General features: G+C 43.4%; 1 protein-coding gene across 1 annotated transcript in view; it reads left to right on the forward strand.

Annotated features, from left to right (window-relative positions):
* Positions 1-15,091, forward strand: part of LOC311112049 (ubiquitin carboxyl-terminal hydrolase MINDY-3-like) — a 39,491-nt gene that overhangs the window by 5,841 nt on the left and 18,559 nt on the right. The window lies entirely within an intron of this gene.

Here is a 15,091-nt window from a genome sequence, read left to right on the forward strand (position 1 = left end):
ACAACTACTTTCCGTTTTCAAGGGATTGTTAAATAAATGTTGTATAGCTAACTATTTGGTTTTAATATCACCTCTTGAAGAGCATAGTCAGAACGTCACATTTCCAATCATTCCACATTTAGCTAGTTCTAGCATCAGAGTTATACAGCAAGTAACTGCATGCTTTCCATGATCAGTAAACATCAATTGAAAATGTAATTTCAGGTGTGTGAGGGTAGCCTATCTATTTGGCATGTAGCTAGCTAGCTAGATAAGCAAACAACATGTCATTTAGCTTGCTTCATCAGAGAGTAGGCTTTTGGAAAGAGCTTGACATTGGCAAGTCCTTGTCCTGGTAAAGTAGTCATGCACGCTACTGTCATCACCACTATAATAGATGACAAGCAAATGAAACAATATTTGGATATAGCCATCTAGTTTATCCACTGAAAATTAGCTTCTTAACTAGCCATATACAGTGAGCTCCAAAAGTATTGGGACAGTGACACATTTGTTGTTGTTTTGGCTCTGTACTCCAGCACTTCGGATTTGAAGTGATACCAAGACTGAGGTTAAAGTGTGGACTATCTGCTTACGTTTGAGAGTATTTTAATCCATATTGGGTGAACCGTTTAGGCGATCAAAAGTATTGGGACAAATTCACTTATGTGTATTAAAGTAGTCAAAAGTATTTGGTCCCATATTCCTAGCACACAATGACTACATCAAGCTTGTCTCTTTACAAACTTGTTGGACGCTTTTGCTGTTTGTTTTGGTTGTGTTTCAGATTCAGTTACATTTTAGTCATTTAGCAGACGCTCTTATCCAGAGCGACTTACAGGAGCAATTAGGGTTAAGTGCCTTGCTCAAGGGCACATCGACATATTTTTCACCTAGTCGGCTCGGGGATTAGAACCAGCGACCTTTAGGTTACTGGCACAACGCTCTTAATCACTAAGCTACCTAATGGTAGATCATGTATTGTTATTCTCAAGTCACTTTTATTGTAAAGTATGTTTCTAAACACTTCTAAATTAATGTGGATGCTACCATGATTACAGATAGTCCTGAATGAATTGTGAATAATGATGAGTGAAAAGTTAGACGCACAAATATAATATCATATAACCATTACAATAACAGTGGAGGTTAGCATTTTTGGGCGGGTATGATATTTGTGCCTAACTTTCAGCAGCAATCGCGATTAAATACTTAAAAACTAAGTTGAAAAGGGAATGTTGGCTAACTTTGCTAGGTAGGCTTACATTGGTTGGAGGAAAAAAGTACATTCGGTCTACTTACCACTATATATTTAGCCAACTGTACGAAGTTTCTACTGGTAGCTTTCAAAGTAAACATTATCAGCTAACAGTACATCAGCAAATGCGCCCTTCTGCTGCTTGACAGGCAGAGCCCACAAAGGATGGGGAAATTATATTAAACCACTCGTACTTATCAGGTATTTTATTTTATCACTCAAATATCCAATTAATGGTGGCCAACATTGAGAGCTACCAATGCTACCCTCACGTATTACATAATCCATTGATGTTTACTGATCATGAAAAGCATGCAAGTACTTGCTATATACAGTGGGGAGAACAAGTATTTGATACACTGCCGATTGTGCAGGTTTTCCTACTTACAAAGCATGTAGAGGTCTGTAATTTTTATCATAGGTACACTTCAACTGTGAGAGACGGAATCTAAAACAACAATCCAGAAAATCACATTGTATGATTTTTAAGTAATTAATTTGCATTTTATTGCATGACATAAGTATTTGATCACCTACCAACCAGTAAGAATTCCGGCTCTCACAGACCTGTTAGTTTTTCTTTAACAAGCCCTCCTGTTCTCCACTCATTACCTGTATTAACTGCACCTGTTTGAACTCCTTACCTGTATAAAAGACACCTGTCCACACACTCAATCAAACAGACTCCAACCTCTCCACAATGGCCAAGACCAGAGAGCTGTGTAAGGACATCAGGGATAAAATTGTAGACCTGCACAAGGCTGGGATGGGCTACAGGACAATAGGCAAGCAGCTTGGTGAGAAGACAACAACTGTTGGCGCAATTATTAGAAAATGGAAGAAGTTCAAGATGACGGTCAATCAACCTCGGTCTGGGGCTCCATGCAAGATCTCACCTCGTGGGGCATCAATGATCATGAGGAAGGTGACCTCAATGACCTGAAGAGAGCTGGGACCACAGTCTCAAAGAAAACCATTAGTAACACACTACGCCATCATGGATTAAAATCCTGCAGCGCACGCAAGGTCCCCCTGCTCAAGCCAGCGCATGTCCAGGCCCGTCTGAAGTTAGCCAATGACCATCTGGATGATCCAGAGGAGAAATGGGAGAAGGTCATGTGGTCTGATGAGACAAAAATAGAGCTTTTTGGTCTAAACTCCACTCGCCGTGTTTGGAGGAAGAAGAAGGATGAGTACAACCCCAAGAACACCATCCCAACCGTGAAGCATGGAGGTGGAAACATCATTCTTTGGGGATGCTTTTCTGCAAAGGGGACAGGACGACTGCACCGTATTGAGGGGAAGATGGATGGGGCCATGTATCGCGGTAATGGCCAACAATCTCCTTCCCTCAGTAAGAGCATTGAAGATGGGTCGTGGCTGGGTCTTCCAGCATGACAACGACCCGAAACACACAGCCAGGGCAACTAAGGAGTGGCTCCGTAAGAAGCATCTCAAGGTCCTGGAGTGGCCTAGCCAGTCTCCAGACCTGAACCCAATAGAAAATCTTTGGAGGGAGCTGAAAGTCTGTATTGCCCAGCGACAGCCCCGAAACCTGAAGGATCTGGAGAAGGTCTGTATGGAGGAGTGGGCCAAAATCCCTGCTGCAGTGTGTGCAAACCTGGTCAAGACCTACAGGAAACGTATGATCTCTGTAATTGCAAACAAAGGTTTCTGTACCAAATATTAAGTTCTGCTTTTCTGATGTATCAAATACTTATGTCATGCAATAAAATGCAAATGTAATTACTTAAAAATCATACAATGTGATTTTCTGGATTTTTGTTTTAGATTCCGTCTCTCACAGTTGAAGTGTACCTATGATAAAATATTTACAGACCTCTACATGCTTTGTAAGTAGGAAAACCTGCAAAATCGGCAGTGTATCAAATACTTGTTCTCCCCACTGTAACTCTGATAGAGCTGAGCAAAATGTGCGCAATTGTTTTGCATGCAAAAATCTGAAATGTGTAGTTCTGACTATGCTCTTCAATAGGTGATGATATTACAACCAAATAATTAAAATTTATTTAACAATCCCTTGAAAACGGCATGCAGTTGTCAATGGTTTTAGCGGAGACGGGGGGTATTGTGACGCTTTATTGATAACGACATATAACAATGGTGGTGGGGTGGCCAGTGGCACTGTTTCCCCCTACTGCGCATTCTAAGTAAAATTACTTAGTAACAATTTGGAGCACTATTTTTGATTTTTCTTGGAAGAATTTCTTACTATCATTCAAAGAACCTCCTGCATATGTACAGTGGGGGAAAAAAGTATTTAGTCAGCCACCAATTGTGCAAGTTCTCCCACTTAAAAAGATGAGAGAGGCCTGTAATTTTCATCATAGGTACACGTCAACTATGACAGACAAAATGAGGGAAAAAAATCCAGAAAATCACATTGTAGGATTTTTAATGAATTTATTTGCAAATTATGGTGGAAAATAAGTATTTGGTCAATAACAAAAGTGTCTCAATACTTTGTTATATACCCTTTGTTGGCAATGACACAGGTCAAACGTTTTCTGTAAGTCTTCACAAGGTTTTCACACACTGTTGCTGGTATTTTGGCCCATTCCTCCATGCAGATCTCCTCTAGAGCAGTGATGTTTTGGGGCTGTCGCTGGGCAACACGGACTTTCAACTCCCTCCAAAGATTTTCTATGGGGTTGAGATCTGGAGACTGGCTAGGCCACTCCAGGACCTTGAAATGCTTCTTACGAAGCCACTCCTTCGTTGCCCGGGCGGTGTGTTTGGGATCATTGTCATGCTGAAAGACCCAGCCACGTTTCATCTTCAATGCCCTTGCTGATGGAAGGAGGTTTTCACTCAGAATCTCACGATACATGGCCCCATTCATTCTTTCCTTTACACGGATCAGTCGTCCTGGTCCCTTTGCAGAAAAACAGCCCCAAAGCATGATGTTTACACTCCCATGCTTCACAGTAGGTATGGTGTTCTTTGGATGCAACTCAGCATTCTTTGTCCTCCAAACACGACGAGTTGAGTTTTTACCAAAAAATTATATTTTGGTTTGATCTGACCATATGACATTCTCCCAATCCTCTTCTGGATCATCCAAATGCACTCTAGCAAACTTCAGACGGGCCTGGACATGTACTGGCTTAAGCAGGGGGACACGTCTTGCACTGCAGGATTTGAGTCCCTGGCGGCGTAGTGTGTTACTGATGGTAGGCTTTGTTACTTTGGTCCCAGCTCTCTGCAGGTCATTCACTAGGTCCCCCCGTGTGGTTCTGGGATGTTTGCTCATCGTTCTTATGATAATTTTGACCCCACGGGGTGAGATCTTGCGTGGAGCCCCAGATCGAGGGAGATTATCAGTGGTTTTGTATGTCTTCCATTTCCTAATAATTGCTCCCACTGTTGATTTCTTCAAACCAAGCTGCTTAACTATTGCAGATTCAGTCTTCCCAGCCTGGTGCAGGTCTACAATTTTGTTTCTGGTGTCCTTTGACAGCTCTTTGGTCTTGGCCATAGTGGAGTTTGGAGTGTGACTGTTTGAGGTTGTGGACAGGTGTCTTTTTATACTCATAACAAGTTCAAACAGGTGCCATTAATACAGGTAACGAGTGGAGGACAGAGGAGCCTCTTAAAGAAGAAGTTACAGGTCTGTGAGAGCCAGAAATCTTGCTTGTTTGTAGGTGACCAAATACTTATTTTCCACCATAATTTGCAAATAAATTCATTAAAAATCCTACAATGTGATTTTCTGGATTTTTTCCCCTCAATTTGTCTGTCATAGTTGACGTGTACCTATGATGAAAATTACAGGCCTCTCTCATCTTTTTAAGTGGGAGAACTTGCACAATTGGTGGCTGACTAAATACTTTTTTCCCCCACTGTATACAGGTGCTGGATTCTTTTGGCTGTGAATTGTGTGTGTTTGTGAGCTAGAGGGTGTGTAACTGTATACTGTTATACCTGCGTATCAAAGCCAGCAATCAGCTTAAGGCGGAGCTAATTGATTCTCTCTGGTACAGGATATGGCATCAGAGGAAAACAGAATGTTACAGCTAGCGTTTACCTCATAACACCACACCCAATGGATTTCAGAGGAAATGTGTAATACAATTATTGTATGAAGTGATCGTTAACTCCAAAAGCAGCAGGTTCCAGGCCTTTTAAAGGGGTCTAATATTGAGATGAGTCCAAGTCCCATATCATCTAATGTGTAGACTCCGCTCATGTCTTGAGGGTTGGAAACATCTTGATGTTGGAGTGAACTATCATTTGTTCCATGTCCCCTGGGATAAAGCAGGGTACTGGGTAGTGTCTGCCTGCTAGGGGACTGGAACACATGTAGAGGCAAACTAGATGACCCAGAGTCATGGTCCTCATGATTTCATTGTGATGACTACCAATAACCACCATGGCTCCCAAGGCACTGGCAACATAGTACACACATTCCTGAGAGCAGGGAACATGATCCTGATTAGCGTTATTTGCCGTAGTGTGTGTGCGCGCGCGCCCTCAGGTGGATGGTTTCTTGTTGGGAATGTGATCCCAGAGTTCCCATCTGGATCCGTTTGTCCCGCTGGAGATTGTGTACACACTCTGTAGACCTCTAATTTCTGATACGTTTATTTGGCTGGAAAGAGGGGAGACTCAGCCATGGTGTGGTTGATGTAACACATTTAATACAGTATTGTAAGGACAAGTTACATCTTAGATGCAAGAGCATAGTACAAAATTAATAGCATGGCATGTTTACAGTATGTCAAAAGCAGTGGTTAAAAAGCCCTAATGGCTAAGAAGCAAATGAGTCTCAAGACTATATAGTCATTCTGAATTACGTATACATGCATCATTACAGACATTGGGTGACATGAATCTCATTCATCTTTCAATTGAACAATGAGAACAGTGAGGCATCTGCTGATTTGTGTACAGAGAGTGATATTCAGCAGCTTAAGCAAGTTCAAGGTTGGATTGTCACAAGTTGAGGCCTCTGAGAATTCTGTGTGATCTGGGTCACAGGGTTATAGAAAAACACTTGTACTTCAAACCATTTTAAACTTTTGTGCAAGCAATTAAACATGTTTACGCATATTATTATGGTAAGCAAAGATATGTAGGATATGGCATCCGGTTTAGGTTCTCCTCCGTCCACATACACACACACACACACACACACTCACAGGAGCGGTCTGCCCTGTCACACACACACTCACATACTGCAGTGCATACTGCATACCGTGTCATAACTGTGGGTTGTGAGAAGAGAGTAAATGTCCTATCTAGAACAGTTGTAACTAGTTAATGTGTATGTGTGATGATGACGACAACAGCGTTCAGTGTGTTGGTGTTGAGAGACCTCTGGAGCTGACCTCAAACCATGAATCTTGTCCCTCTTCGCTGTGTGTGTGATGCCTGTGCTAGTATTCCCCTGTGTCCCTACCTAGTGTGTGTGTGTGTGTGATGTCCCGTCATTGTTACTGTGTGGCTTTTAGACCATTAGTGTGTGACTGCCTAATAGCATTAGTGTTTTTATCTGATCTAACGGAACAAAAGCTCCCCCTCTCCACCACCCTCCCTCCCTCCCTTTACCTTTCTCACCCCCCATCCACCTCTCTTCATCCCATTACAGGCTCTCTATAATGGCCTGTAATGGGATCTTAGGCCTTCTGTCACCACAGAGAAAGTGAGAAGGAAGGAGAGGAGAGGGGGATGAGACTACAGAGGGAGGAGAAGGAAGGAAGGCAGGTAGGAGAAGAGAGATTGTGGAGAGAAGATGTGTATTTGAAAACTGAGACAACATCCATACCTACTCCTATTAACCCTTTACACTCATGGAAATTACCCTATATGGATAGGGCTACATTTAAATGTTTCTTACAGAAGAAATATGGAAAGCATATGCATAACCGTGGCAGCAATTAAAAGGTTTGGAGATTATGGGAAAAGTATTAGATTAAAGGTGAGGACACAATAGTTCACCTGAGTCAAGACTGAATCCAAACATTACACTGTTGATTTTATGTGCGTTTTACATTTACTATACTTTTCACCGCGTTTGTTGATAACGAAATCAGAAAATGCTCTGCATACATTCAGTAACATGACAGGAATATTATTGGAAAATTTGGTGTAGATGCAATTTAAAACAAGGGTTTGAGTGAGAGGTCTGACTGGTGTTTCCAAGTGGCCACTCACCTCTCCAAAGTGTGCACAGTTCCTAAGTAATTTCAATGTACTATTCTATTTTTAAAGCTCTCTTAGCTGTGCCACTGATGAACTAGAGCAAGCACACTTGTAGTTGTTTTGTTTGGAACACAAACCATTATAAATTCGCAATCTGGGTCAGGTGAGCATAATTTGAAAACGTATTCTATTGCCAACATGACTAGCTAAATTATCAAATACGATCTTAGTGTGGCTTTCACAAGGCAATTCAGAGAAGCAGATTGTAATTTTGGTGCTAACAGAATGGAGTCATGCGTGCATTCAGATGCGTGGTGTGCAACATATTCTTATCAATACAACAAACAGGCTCATTCTGTTCAGGACAACCCAGGGTATAACACCATGTCATCTTGTACAAACATAGTGATCATAAATGTTGACACTATGACATGCGGTTTATGCAGTGTTGGAAAAAGTACCCAATTGTCATACATGAGTAAAAGTAAAGATGCCTTAATAGAAAATGACTCAAGTGAAAGTCACCCAGTAAAATACTACTTGAGTAAAAGTCTGAAAGTATTTGGTTTTAAATATACTTAAATATCAAAAGTAAATGTAATTGCTAAAATATACTTAAGTATCAAATGTAAAAGTATTAATCATTTCAAATTCCTTATATTAAGCAAACAAGACGGCACCATTTTCTTGTTTTTTAATTTACGGATAGGCGGGGGCTCACTCCAACACTTAGACATCATTTACAAATGAAGCATTTGTGTTTAGTGAGTTCACCGGATCAAAGGCAGTAGGGATGACCAGGGATGTTCTCTTGATACGTGTGTGACTTGGACCATTTTCCTGTCCTGCTAAGCATTCAAAATGTAACGAGTACTTTTGGGTGTCAGGGAAAATGTATGGCGTAAAAAGTACATTTTCTTTAGGAATGTAGTGAAATAAAAGTTGTCAAATATAAATAGTAAAGTACACATACCAAAAAAAAACTAGGACTTTAAAGTATTTTTTAGTAAGTACCTTACACCACTGGTTTTGTGATATGGAAATGTGAAGTGCACATTTGGACTCACAGGTGTTTGGCTTGTATGATATAAAAGCGGTATTCATTATAATCCTCAACGTCTTATCTTTCAAAATACATAAAGTCCTCGTAATTTACAGCAATACGCTCACTCAGACAAGAAAAAGTTGCCCAATGTGAAGCGGAGACCCTGAGCTCTGACGTCATGTATAGCATGTTACTGTACAGCCACTGCGTTCTAATTCTACTATACAGCTCATCCAGTCATTAACCTTATCTTGACATATTTTAATCTTGAAAGGATAGAAGGGAGTGAGGAAGGAAGGGCTTCTGGCTGCCCTAGGGGACCATGTCCTCTTCCTCTCCTCTTTCTGTAGTGTGTCCTCCTCTTCCTTTCCATCTGAGAGTGATGACATTCACAGGCCTCCATCCTCTCATCCCTGTGCTCCTCTCGGGAGCTGTGTGTGTTTACGCGCTCTGATGGTTTAACCGGCTCAGTTATGGGTCAGTGATTTAACGGGAGATAGAGCAGCTCTTCTGGCCCTCAGTGTCCCTAAAGAAACTGGCATCTGTCTGACACACATACACACTGTGTCCCCAAAGAGCATGTGTCTGATGTATAGTACAGACACAAGTAACATGTCCCTAAACGTCTCAGAAAGCGAGAGAGGATGGGGTCAATCGGTCTGAGGCAGGTCTCACCTTCAGAGCATCTTAGAAAGAGAAAAGAGCTATGGTACCTTACCTGTGAGTGCGCACACACAACCACACACACACACAAAGCTAGATCTGAGTGAAAGAGGTGTACAGTAACAGTCATTAATATTCTCTGACACATCTGACCTGTTCTATTCTAGCAGGGACAAAGGCTGTGTGTGAAAGGGCCTGGCCCCTTGTCTGTGACTGGTCTCTGCCTATAGCTGTCCTGTATAGCCTTGTTCTCTATAGTCTTGTTCTGTTGTTCAGACACACACACCTAGACAGAGACCCCAGACAGCTTGTTGTCCCTGACAGACCATTAATCACCTGTCTGTCTCTGGCACACACACACACACCTCTACCCTAACACACACACACACACACACCTCTCAGCCCCTCTTAGCCAGGACAAAGGTCTGAGTGTAATTGAGTCTTCTGCTTCAAGAGGCTCTCCACCTAACAAAGAGAAACACTAAACTAACACCACACACACTGTAGACTAGGAGTTCCTGTTAGCGTGACAGAGAGGGAGACAATGGTCAGGGATGGATAGATGGAGAGACAGATGAAAGTATGTGTCAGGACAGAACAGAGGGACAAAGAGGGAGGGGTAGAGAAAGGAGGAAGGGGAAGCTGAAGAGGGGGATAGACGAGAGCGGGGTAAGGCTACACCCAGCTACAACTACTTACATCTCAGAAGAGAGCGAGGGGTTAAGGAGAGGGTGGAGGAGGGAGGGAAGGAAAAGGTGAGAGGGATAGAAAGAGGGTTAGAAAACGTCCAAACTAAAGTGGGAGGGCAGGGGAGAGAACCAGATGAATAGAGAGATGAGCTGGACTAGTGTGTGTGTGTGTGTGTTGTTTCTATTTTAAGAGGTTTTCTGTTGCTGTTCAGGAGCTGGATCTGATTTAATAAGAATCTGCTCAAGTAGACAACACAGAGTTGAGGGTTTGTGGAACAGAATTAGGTTCTGAGCTAGTTCGGAATGCATTCCTCTTGATTTTCATAACACGCACACACCGTCTTTGTACCATCGGGGTGTGTGCACGTACGTGCACGTTTAGAGAATGCAGTCCTCTGGTCCAGTGCAAGCAAACAAGAGGCTGGAAGGGGACAGGGCTAATATATACACACACACACACACACCCCTTCCCTGTGGAGTGTGTGACATGACATGTAATCTAAACTCAGCAGCATCTCCATGCCTCTAATAAAACGCACATCAAAGACATACTAGTAGGCCTGGCATTTAACACACCCACACACTCTACACACATACAGGTAACTGCCAAAGTAAAGGAAACACTTGAGGAAATGAGGGATACAAAGTACAGTGCCTTGCAAAAGTATTCATCCCCCTTGGCGTTTTTCCTATTTTGTTGCATTACAATCTGTAATTTAAATGGATTTTTATTTGGATTTCATGTAATGGACATAGTCAAAATTGGTGAAGTGAAATTCAAAAAATAACTTGTTTAAAAAAATGCATATGTATTCACCCCCTTTGCTATGAAGCCCCTAAATAATATCTTGTGCAACCAATTACCTTCAGAAGTCACATAATTAGTTAAATAAAGTCCACCTGTGTGCAATCTAAGTGTCTCATGATCTCAGTGTGTGTATATATACACCTGTTCTGAAAGGCCCCAGAGTCTGCAACACCACTAAGCAAGGGGCACCACCAAGCAAGCGGCACCATGAAGACCAAGGAGCTCTCCAGACAGGTCAGGGACAAAGTTGTGGAGAAGGACAGATCAGGGTTGGGTTATAAAAAAATATCTGAAACGTTGAACATCCCACGGAGCACCATTTTAAATCCATTATAAAAAAATGGAAAGAATATGGCACCGCAACAAACCTGCCAAGAGAGGGCCGCCCACCAAAACTCACGGTCCAGGCAAGGAGGGCATTAATCAGAGGCAACAGAGACCAAAGATAACCCTGAAGGAGCTGCAAAGCTCCACAGCGGAGATTGGAGTATCTGTCCATAGGACCACTTTAAGCCATACACTCCACAGAGCTGGGCTTTACGGAAGAGTGGCCATAAATAAGCAAACACGTTTGGTGTTCGCCAAAAGCCATGTGGGAGACTCTCTAAACATATGGAAGAAGGTACTCTGGTCAGATGAGACTAAAATTGAGCTATTTGGCCATCAACGAAAACTCTGTCTGGTGCAAACCCAACACCTCTCATCAACCCGAGAACACCATCCCCACAGTGAAGCATTGTGGTGACAGCATCAATGTATGCAAAAAATGTATGCACGCATGACTGTAAGTCGCTTTGGATAAAAGCGTCTGCTAAATGGCATATTATATATGTTTTTCATCAGCAGGGACTGGGAAACTGGTCAAAATTGAAGGAATGATGGATGGCGCTAAATACAGGGAAATTCTTGAGGGAAACCTGTTTCAGTCTTCCAGAGATTTGAGACTGGGACGGAGGTTCACCTTCTAGCAGGACAATGACCCTAAGCATACTGCTAAAGCAACACTCGAGTGGGTTAAGGGGAAACATTTAAATGTCTTGGAATTGCCTAGTCAAAGCCCAGACCTCAATCCAATTGAGAATCTGTGGTATGACTTAAAGATTGCTGTACACCAGCGGAACCCATCCAACTTGAAGGAGCTGGAGCAGTTTTGCCATGAAGAATGGGCAAAAATCCCAGTGGCTAAATGTGCCAAGCTTATAGAGACATACCCCAAGAGACTTGTGGCTGTAATTGCTGCAAAAGGTGGCTCTACAAAGTATTGACTTTGGGGGGGTGAATAGTTATGTATGCTCAAGTTTTCTGTTTTTTTGTCTTATTTCTTGTTTGTGTCACAATAAACATATTTTGCATCTTCAAAGTGGTAGGCATGTTGTGTAAATCCAATGTGTAAATCAATTTTAATTCCAGGTTGTAAGGCAACAAAATAGGAAAAATGCAAAGGGGGGTGAATACTTTCGCAAGCCACTGTATATTGAAAGTGGGTGTTAAATAAGCAATTAAGAACACGTCATGTATAAAAATGCGCAGTTGCCCATTATTTTGGCTACCATGGCTTGAAGACATTTCAGTTACTTTTTGAACGAGGGGATCTCAAAGGAGCATAGGGGGTTTAAAGGGTGTGTGTGTGTGTGTGTGTGTGTGTGTCACCAGATCTCAACCCAATTGAACACTTATGGGAGATTCTGGAGCGGCGCCTGAGACAGCGTTTTCCTCCACCATCAACAAAACACCAAATGATGGAATGTATCATGGAAGAATGGTGTCGCATCCCTCCAATAAAGTTAGACACTTGTAGAATCTATGCCAAGGTGCATTAAAACTGTTCTGGTGGCTTGTGGTGGCCCCAGACCCTATTAAGACTCTTTATGTTGGTGTTTCCTTAATTCTGGCAGTTATCTGTACATAGACATATTTTGTTAACGTGTGTCACGTTATTGTATCTGAGCTCATCGTATGTATGTGTGTGTGTGTGCAGACTTCAGGTATTGAATGATATGTTGCCTCGTCTGTATATGACAGTATGTCTACTGTCTCTAAGGAGACTCAAGACCTGGTTATGACAGAGGCATGGAGGTGATAGACCCAGTCGGTATTAGATAGAACGTTGCGACCCTGCCCGCTAGTGGGGAAAACAACCTGTGGTTACCTAGGTTACCCCATTGGCTCACAGCAAAAACGTGACCTTTTTCAAAAACAATTTTCTTCAAATCATATTGTGTTGGTCACATACACATATTTAGCAGATGTTATTGCGTGTGTAGTGAAATGCTTGTTCTTAGCTCCAACAGTGCAGTAGTATCTAACAATTCACAACAATACACACATCTAAAAGAATGGAATTAAGAAATATATAAATATTAGGACGAGCAATGTCGGCGTGGCATTGACTAAAATACAGTAGAATAGAATACCGGGTGGTAGCCTGCTAGTGATGGCTATTTAACAGTCTGATGGCCTTGAGATGGAAGCTGTTTTTCAGTCTCTCGGTCACAGCTTTGATGCACCTGTACTGACCTCGCCTTCTGGATGATAGCGGAGTGAACAGGCCGTGGCTCGGGTGGTTGATGTCCTTGTTGATCTTTTTGGCCTTCCTGTGACGTCAGGTGCTGTAGGTGTCCTGGAGGGGAGGCAGTGTGCCCCCGGTGATGCGTTGGGCAGACCGCACCACTCTCTGGAGAGCCCTGCGGTTGCGGGCGGTGCAGTTGCCGTACCAGGTGGTGATACAGCCCGACAGGATGCTCTCAATTGTGCATCTGTAAAAGTTTGGGAGGGTCTTAAGGGCCAAGCCAAATTTCTTCAGCCTCCTGTCTGTGTGGGTGGACCACTTCAGATTGCCAGTGACGTATACGCCGAGGAACTTGAAGCTTTCCACCTTCTCCACTGCGGTCCCATCGACGTGGATAGGTGCGTGTTTCCTGAAGTCCACGATCAGCTCCTTCGTTTTATTTTCCTGGCATCCCTCCGCCAGGGCCCTCACCACCTCCCTGTAGGCTGTCTCGTCATTGTTGGTAATCAGGCCTACTACTGTTATGTCGTCTGCAAACTTGATGATTGAGTTGGAGGCGTGCGTGGCCACGCAGTCATGGGTGAACAGGGAGCACAGGAGGGGGCTGAGCACGCACCCTTGTGGGGCCCCTGTGTGGAGGTGTTGTTTCCTACCTTCACCACCTGGGGGCGGCCCGTCAGGAAGTCCAGGACCCAGTTGCACAGGGCGGGGTTCAGACCCAGGGCCCCGAGCTTAATGATCAGCTTGGAGGGTACTATGGTGTTGGAGGCTGAGCTATAAATGAACAGCATTCTTACATAGGTATTCCTCTTGTCCAGATGGGATAGGGCAGTGTGCAGTGTGATGGCGATTGCATCGTCTGTGGATCTATTGGGGCGGTAAGCAAATTGAAGTGGGTCTAGGGTGTCAGGTAAGGTAGAGTTGATATGATCCTTAACTAGCCTCTCAAAGCACTTCATGATGACAGAAGTGAGTGCTACGGGGCGATAGTCATTTAGTTCAGTTACCTTTTGCTTTCTTGGGTACAGGAACAGTGGTGGACATCTTGCAACAAGTGGGGACAGCAGACTGGGATAGGGAGAGATTGACTATGTCCGTAAACACTCCAGCCAGCTGATCTGCGCATGCTATGAGGATGTGGCTAGGGATGCCGTCTAGGCCGGCAACACTGTGAGGGTTAACGCGTTTAAATGTCTTACTCACGTCGGCCACGGAGAACGAAAGCCCACAGTCCTTGGGAGCTCGCCGCACAGACGGCGCGCTCCTCAAAGCGGGCGAAGAAGGTGTTTTAGCTTGTCCGGGAGCAAAACGTCGGTGTCCGCGACGTGGCTGGTTTCCCTTTGTAATCCGTGATTGTCTGTAGACCCTGCCACATACGTCTCGGGTCTGAGCCGTTGAATTGCGACTCCACTTTGTCTCTGTATTGACATTTTGCCTGTTTGATTGCGTTGCGGAGATAATAACTACACTGTTTGTATTCAACCATATTCCCAGTCACCTTGCCATGGTTAAATGCGGTGGTTTGCGCTTTCAGTTTTGTGTGAATGCTGCCATCTATCCACAGTTTCTGGTTTGGGTAGGTTTTAATAGTCACTGTGGGAACAACATCCCCAATACACTTCCGGATGAGTCACCGTGTCCGTGTATACGTCAATGTTATTCTCAGAGGCTACCCGGAACATATCCCAGTCCACGTGATCAAACAAATCCTGAATCATGGATTCCGATTGATCAGACCAGCGTTGAATAGACCTTAGCACGGGTACTTCCTGTTTGAGTTTCTGCCTAATAGGAAGTGAGGAGCAAAATGCAGTCGTGATCTGATTTGCTGAAGGGAGGGTGGGGGAGGGCCTTGTAGGCATCTCTAAAGGGGGAGTAGCAGTGGTTGAGTGTTTTTCCAGAGCGAGTACTACAGTCAATGTATTGATAGAACTTCGGTAGCGTTTCCTCAAATTAGCTTTGTTAAAATCCCCAG

The sequence above is a fragment of the Coregonus lavaretus genome (genome assembly GCF_964263955.1).
Source record: "Coregonus lavaretus genome assembly, chromosome: 3".
Taxonomy (NCBI): domain Eukaryota; kingdom Metazoa; phylum Chordata; class Actinopteri; order Salmoniformes; family Salmonidae; genus Coregonus; species Coregonus lavaretus.